Raw genomic sequence first — 7804 nt, forward strand, 5'->3', positions numbered from 1 at the left:
ATCATATAACAGGATTAATTGCAACCAGTTTGAATGCGATGGTCATTTCTACGTTCCGGGCAGCATAGGCTTCACTCTAGGGCGTTGCTCCACTAGATCGAATAGTTAGTGCCTTAGAAGTCAACGCCAGAAGCATAAAATACAATATAAATACAACAGTTTTTCCATCGTTTAAACGAATAATTGCAACCAGTATGAAACTTATGGACATTTCTACTTTCCGAGCAACATAGGCTTCACCCTAGGGCGTTGCTCCAACAGATTGAATAGTTAGGGCCTTAGAAGACAACGCCCGAACCATAAAATGCAAAAAAAATACAACAGTGTTTCCATCATATAACAGGATTAATTGCAACCAGTTTGAAAGTGATGGTCATTTCTACTTTCCCAGCTACCTAGGCTTCACCCTAGAGCGTTGCTCCACCAGATCGAATAGTTAGTGCCTTAGAAGTCAACGCCAGAAGCATAAAATACAATGTAAATACAACAGTTTTTCCATCGTATAAAACGAATAATTGCTACCAGTGTGGAAGTGATGGTTATTTCTACGTTCCGGGCAACCTAGGCCTCACTCTAGGGCGTTGTTCCAACAGATTGAATAGCTAGGACCTATGAAATCAACGGCAGAAGCATAAAATACAATATAGATAAAACAGTTTTCCCATCGTATAAAACGAATAATTTCAACCAGTGTGAATGTTATGGTCATTTCTACATTCCGAGCAACCTAGGCTTCACTCTAGGGCGTTGATCCACCAGACAGAATAGGTAGGGCCATAGAAGTCTACGCCCGAAACATAAAATACAATAAATATACATGAGTTTTTCCATCGTATATCAGGAATAATTGCAACCAGTGTGAAAGTGATGGTCATTTCTACGTTCCGGGCAACGTAGGCTTCACGCTAGGGCGTTGTTCCACCAGATCGAATAGTTAGAGCCTAAGAAGAGAACGCCAGCAGCATAAAATACAATATAAATACAACAGTTTTTCCATCATATAAAACGAATAATTGCAACCAGTATGAAAGTTATGGTCATTTCTACGTTCCGGGCAACCTAGGCTTCACTCTATGGCGTTCTTCCACTACATCGAATAGCTACGGCCTCAGAAGTCAACGCCTGAAGCATAAAATACAATAAAAATACAACAGTCTTTCCGTCCTATAACAGGAATAATTGCAACCCGTGTGAAAGTGATGGTCATTTGTACGTTCCAGGCTACCTAGGCTTCACTCTAGGGCGTTGCTCCACCAGATCGAATAGTTAGGGCCTTAGAAGTCAACGCCAGAAGCATAAAATACAATATAAGTACAACAGTTTTCCAATCGTATAAAATGTATAATTTCAAACATTGCGAAAGTAATGGTCATTCCACGTTCCGTGCAACCTAGGCGTCACTCTAGTGCGTTGCTCCACCACATCTACTAGCTACGGCCTTAGACGTCAACGACAGAATCATAAAATAGAATAAAGATGCAACAGCTTTTCCATCGCATAAAACGAATAATTGCAAGCAGTGTGAAAGTTATGGACATTTCTACATTCCGAGCAACCTAGGCTTCACTCTAGGGCGTTGCTCCACCAGATCGAATAGTTAGGTCCTTAGAAGTAAACGCCAGAAGCATAAAATACGATATGAATACAACAGCTTTTCCATCGTATAAAACGAACAATTGCTACCAGTGTAAAAGTTATGGTCATTTCTACGTTCCGGGCAACCTAGGCTTCACCCTAGGGCGTTGTTCCACCAGATCGAATAGTTAGGGCCTAAGAAGTGAACGCCAGAAGCATAAAATACAATATAAATACAACAGTTTTTCCATCCTATAAAACGAGTAATTGCAAACAGTATGAAAGTTGTGGTCATTTCTACTTTCCGGGCAACCCAGGCTACACCCTAGGGCGTTGCTCCAACAGATCGAATAGTTAGTGCCTTAGAAGTCCACGGCCGAAGCATAAAATACAAAATAAATAGAACTGTTTTTCCGTCGTATAAAACGAATAATTGCAACCAGTATGAAAGTTAACGTCATTTCTACGTTCCGGGCATCCTAGGCTTCACTCTAGGGCGTTGCTCCAACAGATTGAATAGTTAGGGCCTTAGAAGTCAACGCCAGATGTATAAAATACAATATAAATACAACAGTTTTTCCATCGTATAAAACGAATAATTGCAACCAGTATGAAACTTATGGTCATTTCTACTTTCCGAGCAACCTAGGCTTCACCCTTGGGCGTTGCTACAACGGATTGAATAGTTAGGGCCTTAGAAGTCAATGCCCGAAGCATAAAATGCAAAAAAAATACAACAGTTTTTCCATCATATAACAGGATTAATTGCAACCAGTTTGAATGCGATGGTCATTTCTACGTTCCGGGCAACATAGGCTTCACTCTAGGGCGTTGCTCCACTAGATCGAATAGTTAGTGCCTTAGAAGTCAACGCCAGAAGCATAAAATACAATATAAATACAACAGTTTTTCCATCGTTTAAACGAATAATTGCAACCAGTATGAAACTTATGGACATTTCTACCTTCCGAGCAACATAGGCTTCACCCTAGGGCGTTGCTCCAACAGATTGAATAGTTAGGGCCTTAGAAGACAACGCCCGAACCATAAAATGCAAAAAAAATACAACAGTGTTTCCATCATATAACAGGATTAATTATAACCAGTTTGAAAGTGATGGTCATTTCTACTTTCCCAGCTACCTAGGCTTCACCCTAGAGCGTTGCTCCACCAGATCGAATAGTTAGTGCCTTAGAAGTCAACGCCAGAAGCATAAAATACAATGTAAATACAACAGTTTTTCCATCGTATAAAACGAATAATTGCTACCAGTGTGGAAGTGATGGTTATTTCTACGTTCCGGGCAACCTAGGCCTCACTCTAGGGCGTTGTTCCAACAGATTGAATAGCTAGGACCTATGAAATCAACGGCAGAAGCATAAAATACAATATAGATAAAACAGTTTTCCCATCGTATAAAACGAATAATTTCAACTAGTGTGAATGTTATGGTCATTTCTACATTCCGAGCAACCTAGGCTTCACTCTAGGGCGTTGATCCACCAGACAGAATAGGTAGGGCCATAGAAGTCTACGCCCGAAACATAAAATACAATAAATATACATGAGTTTTTCCATCGTATATCAGGAATAATTGCAACCAGTGTGAAAGTGATGGTCATTTCTACGTTCCGGGCAACGTAGGCTTCACGCTAGGGTGTTGTTCCAACAGATTGAATAGTTAGCGCCTTAGAAGTCAACGCCCGAAGCATAAAATGCAATAAAAATACAACAGTGTTTCCATCATGTAACAGGAATAATTGCAACCAGTTTGAAAGTGATGGCCAATTCTACGTTCCGGGCAACCTAGGCTACACTCTATTGCGTTGCTCCACCAGATCGAATAGTTAGTGCCTTAGAAGTCGAGGCCAGAAGCATAAAATACAATATAAATACAACAGTTTTTCCTTCGTATAAAACGAATAATTGCAACCAGTATGAAACTTATGGTCATTTCTACTTTCCGAGCAACATAGGCTTCACCCGAGGGCGTTGCTCCAACAGGTTGAATAGTTAGGGCCGTAGAAGTCAACGCCCGAACCATAAAATGCAAAAAAAATACAACAGTGTTACCATCATATGACAGGAATAATTGCAACCAGTTTGAAAGTGATGGCCAATTCTACGTTCCGGGCAACCTAGGCTACACTCTATTGCGTTGCTCCACCAGATCGAATAGTTAGTGCCTTAGAAGTCGAGGCCAGAAGCATAAAATACAATATAAATACAACAGTTTTTCCTTCGTATAAAACGAATAATTGCAACCAGTATGAAACTTATGGTCATTTCTACTTTCCGAGCAACATAGGCTTCACCCGAGGGCGTTGCTCCAACAGGTTGAATAGTTAGGGCCGTAGAAGTCAACGCCCGAACCATAAAATGCAAAAAAAATACAACAGTGTTACCATCATATGACAGGAATAATTGCAACCAGTTTGAAAGTGATGGCCAATTCTACGTTCCGGGCAACCTAGGCTTCACTCTATTGCGTTGTTCCACCAGATCGAATAGTTAGGGGCTAAGAAGTCAACGCCAGACGCATTAAATACAATATAAATATAACAGTTTTTCCATCGCATAAAACGAATAATAGCAGCCAGTGTGAAAGTTATGGTCATTTCTAAGTTCCGGGCAACCTAGGCTTCACTCTAGGGCGTTGCTCCTCCAGATCAAACAGTTAGGGCCTTAGAAGCCAACGCCCGAAGCATTAAATACAAAATAAATAGAACAGTTTTTCCATTGTATAAAACGAATAATTGCTACCAGTGTAAAGTTATGGTCATTTCTACGTTCCGGGCAACCTAGGCTTCACCCTAGGCCGTCGTTCCACCAGATCGAATAGTTAGGGCCTAAGAAGTCAACGCCAGAAGCATAAAATGCAATAAAAATACAACAGTGTTTCCATCGTATAACAGGATTAATTGCAACCAGTTTGAAAGTGATGGTCATTTCTACGTTCCGGGCAACCTAGGCTTCACTCTAGGGCGTTGCTCCACCAGATCGAACAGATACTGCCGTAGAAGTCAACGCCAGAAGCATAAAATACAATATAAATACAACAGTTTTTCCATCGTTTAAAACGAATAATTGCAACCAGTATGAAACTTATGGTCATTTCTACTTTTCCAGCTACCTAGGCTTCACCCTAGAGCGTTGCACCAACAGATTGAATAGTTAGGGCCTTAGAAGTCAACGCCCGAACCATCAAATGCAAAAAAAATGCAACAGTGTTTCCATCATATATCAGGAATAATTGCAACCAGTTTGTAAGTGATGGACAATTCTACGTTCCAGGCAACCTAGGCTTCACTCTAGGGCGTTGTTCCACCAGATCGAATAGTTAGGGCCTAAGAAGTCAACGCCAGAAGCATAAAATACAATATAAATATAACAGTCTTTCCATCGTATAAAACGAATAATAGCATCCAGTGTGAAAGTTATGGTCATTTCTACGTTCCGGGCAACCTAGGTTTCACTCTAGGGCGTTGCTCCACCAGGTCAAACAGTTAGGGCCTTAGAAGCCAACGCCCGAAGCATTAAATACAAAATAAATAGAACAGTTTTTCCATAGTAAAAACGAATAATTGCTACCAGTGTAAAAGTTATGGTTATTTCTACGTTCCGGGCAACCTAGGTTTCACTCTAGGACGTTGCTCCACCAGATCGAATAGCTAGGGCCTTATAAGTCAACGCCAGAAGCATGAAATACAATATAAGTACAACAGTTATTCCATCGTATAAAACGAATAATTGCTACCGGTGTGAAAGTTATGGTCTTTTCTACGTTCCGGACAACCTAGGCTTCACTCTAGGGCGTTGATCCAACAGATTGAATAGTTGGGGCCTTAGAAGTCAACGCCCGAAGCATAAAAAAAATATAAATATAACAGTTTTTCCATCATATATCAGGAATAATTGCAACCAGTTTGAAAGTGATTGTCATTTCTACGTTCCGGGCAACCAAGGCTTCACTCTAGGGCGTTGCTCCACCAGATCGAATAGTTAGTGCCTTAGAAGTCAACGCCAGAAGCATAAAATACAATGTAAATACAACAGTTTTTCCATCGTATAAAACGAATAATTGCTACCAGTATGGAAGTGATGGTCATTTCTACGTTCCGGGCGACCTAGGCCTCACTCCAGGGCGTTGTTCCACCAGATTGAATAGTTAGGGCCTATGAAATCAACGGCAGAAGCATAAAATACAATATAGATATAACAGCTTTTCCATCGTATAAAACGAATAATTTCAACCAGTGTGAATGTTATGGTCATTTCTACATTCCGAGCAACCTAGGCTTCACTCTAGGGCGTTGATCCACCAGATAGAATAGGTAGTGCCATAGAAGTCTACGCCCGAAGCATAAAATACAATAAATATACATGAGTTTTTCCATCGTATATCAGGAATAATTGCAACCAGTGTGAAAGTGATGGTCATTTCTACGTTCCGGGCAACGTAGGCTTCACGCTAGGGTGTTGTTCCACCAGATCGAACAGCTAGGGCCTAAGAAGGCAACGCCAGAAGCATAAAATACAATATAAATATAACAGTTCTTCGATCGTATAGAACGAATAATAGCAACCAGTGTGAAAGTTAACGTCATTTCTACTTTCCGGGCAACCTAGGCTTCACCCTAGGGCGTTGCTCCAACAGATTGAATAGTTAGGGCCTTAGAAGTCAACGCCCGATGCATAAAATACAAAATAAATACAACAGTTTTTCCATCATATAACAGGAATATTTGCAACCAGTTTGAAAGTGATGGTAATTGCTACGTTCCGGGCAACTTAGGCTTCACTCTTGGGCGTTGCTCCACCAGATCGAATAGTTAGTTCCTTAGAAGTCAACGCCAGAAGCATAAAATACACTATAAATACAACAGTTTTTCCATCGTATAAAACGAATAATAGCAACCCGTGTGAAAGTTATGGTCATTTCCCCGTTCCCGGCAACCTAGGCTTCACCCCAGGGCGTTGTTCCACCAGATCGAATAGTTAGAGCCTAAGAAGAGAACGCCAGCAGCATAAAATACAATATAAATACAACAGTTCTTCCTTCATATAAAGCGAATAATTGCAACCAGTATGAAGGTTATGGTCATTTCTACGTTCCGGGCAACCTAGGCTTCACTCTATGGCGTTCTGCCACCACATCGAATAGCTACGGCCTCCGAAGTCAACGCCTGAAGCATAAAATACAATAAAAATACAACACTCTTTCCATCCTATAACAGGAATAATTGCAACCCGTGTGAAAGTGATGGTCATTTGTACATTCCAGGCAACCTAGGTTTCACTCTAGGGCGTTGCTCCACCAGATCGAATACTGAGGGCCTAAGAAGTCAACGCCAGAAGCATCAGATACAATATAACTATAACAGTTTTTCCATCGTATAGAACGAGTAATAGCAACCAGTGTGAAAGATATGGTCATTTCTACGTTCCGGGCAACCTAGGCTTCTCTCTAGGGCGTTGTTCCACCAGATCGAACAGCTAGGGCCTAAGAAGGCAACGCCAGAAGCATAAAATGCAATATAAATATAACAGTTTCTCCATCGTATAAAACGAATAATTTCAACCAGTGTGAACGTTATGGTCATTTCTACATTCCGAGCAACCTTGGCTTCACCCTAGGGCGTTGTTCCACCAGATGGAATAGTTAGGGCATAAGAAGTCAACGCCAGAAGCATAAAATACAATATAAATACAACAGTTTTTCCGTCGTATAAAACGAATAATAGAAACCAGTGTCAAAGTTATGGTCATTTCTACGTTCCGGGCAACCTAGGCTTCACCACAGGGCGTTGTTCCACAACATCGAATAGTTAGGGACTAAGAAGTGAACGCCAGCACCATAAAATACAATATAAATACAACAGTTTTTCCATCATATGAAACGAATTATTGCCACCAGTATGAAAGTTATGGTCATTTCTACGTTCCGGGCAACCTAGGCTTCACTCTATGGCGTTCTTCCACCACAGCGAATAGTTAGGGCCTAAGAAGTGAACACCAGCAGCATAATATACAAAATAAATACAACAGCTTTTCCATCGTATAAAACGAATAATTTCAACCAGTGTGAATGTTATGGTCATTTCCACATTCCGAGCAACCTTGGCTTCACTCTAGGGCGTTGATCCAACAGATTGAATAGTTAGGGCCTTAGAAGTCAACGCCCGAAGTATAAAATACAATATAAAAACAACAGTTTTTCCATCGTATA

The sequence above is a fragment of the Calliopsis andreniformis genome, unplaced genomic scaffold, assembly GCF_051401765.1.
Source record: "Calliopsis andreniformis isolate RMS-2024a unplaced genomic scaffold, iyCalAndr_principal scaffold0004, whole genome shotgun sequence".
Taxonomy (NCBI): domain Eukaryota; kingdom Metazoa; phylum Arthropoda; class Insecta; order Hymenoptera; family Andrenidae; genus Calliopsis; species Calliopsis andreniformis.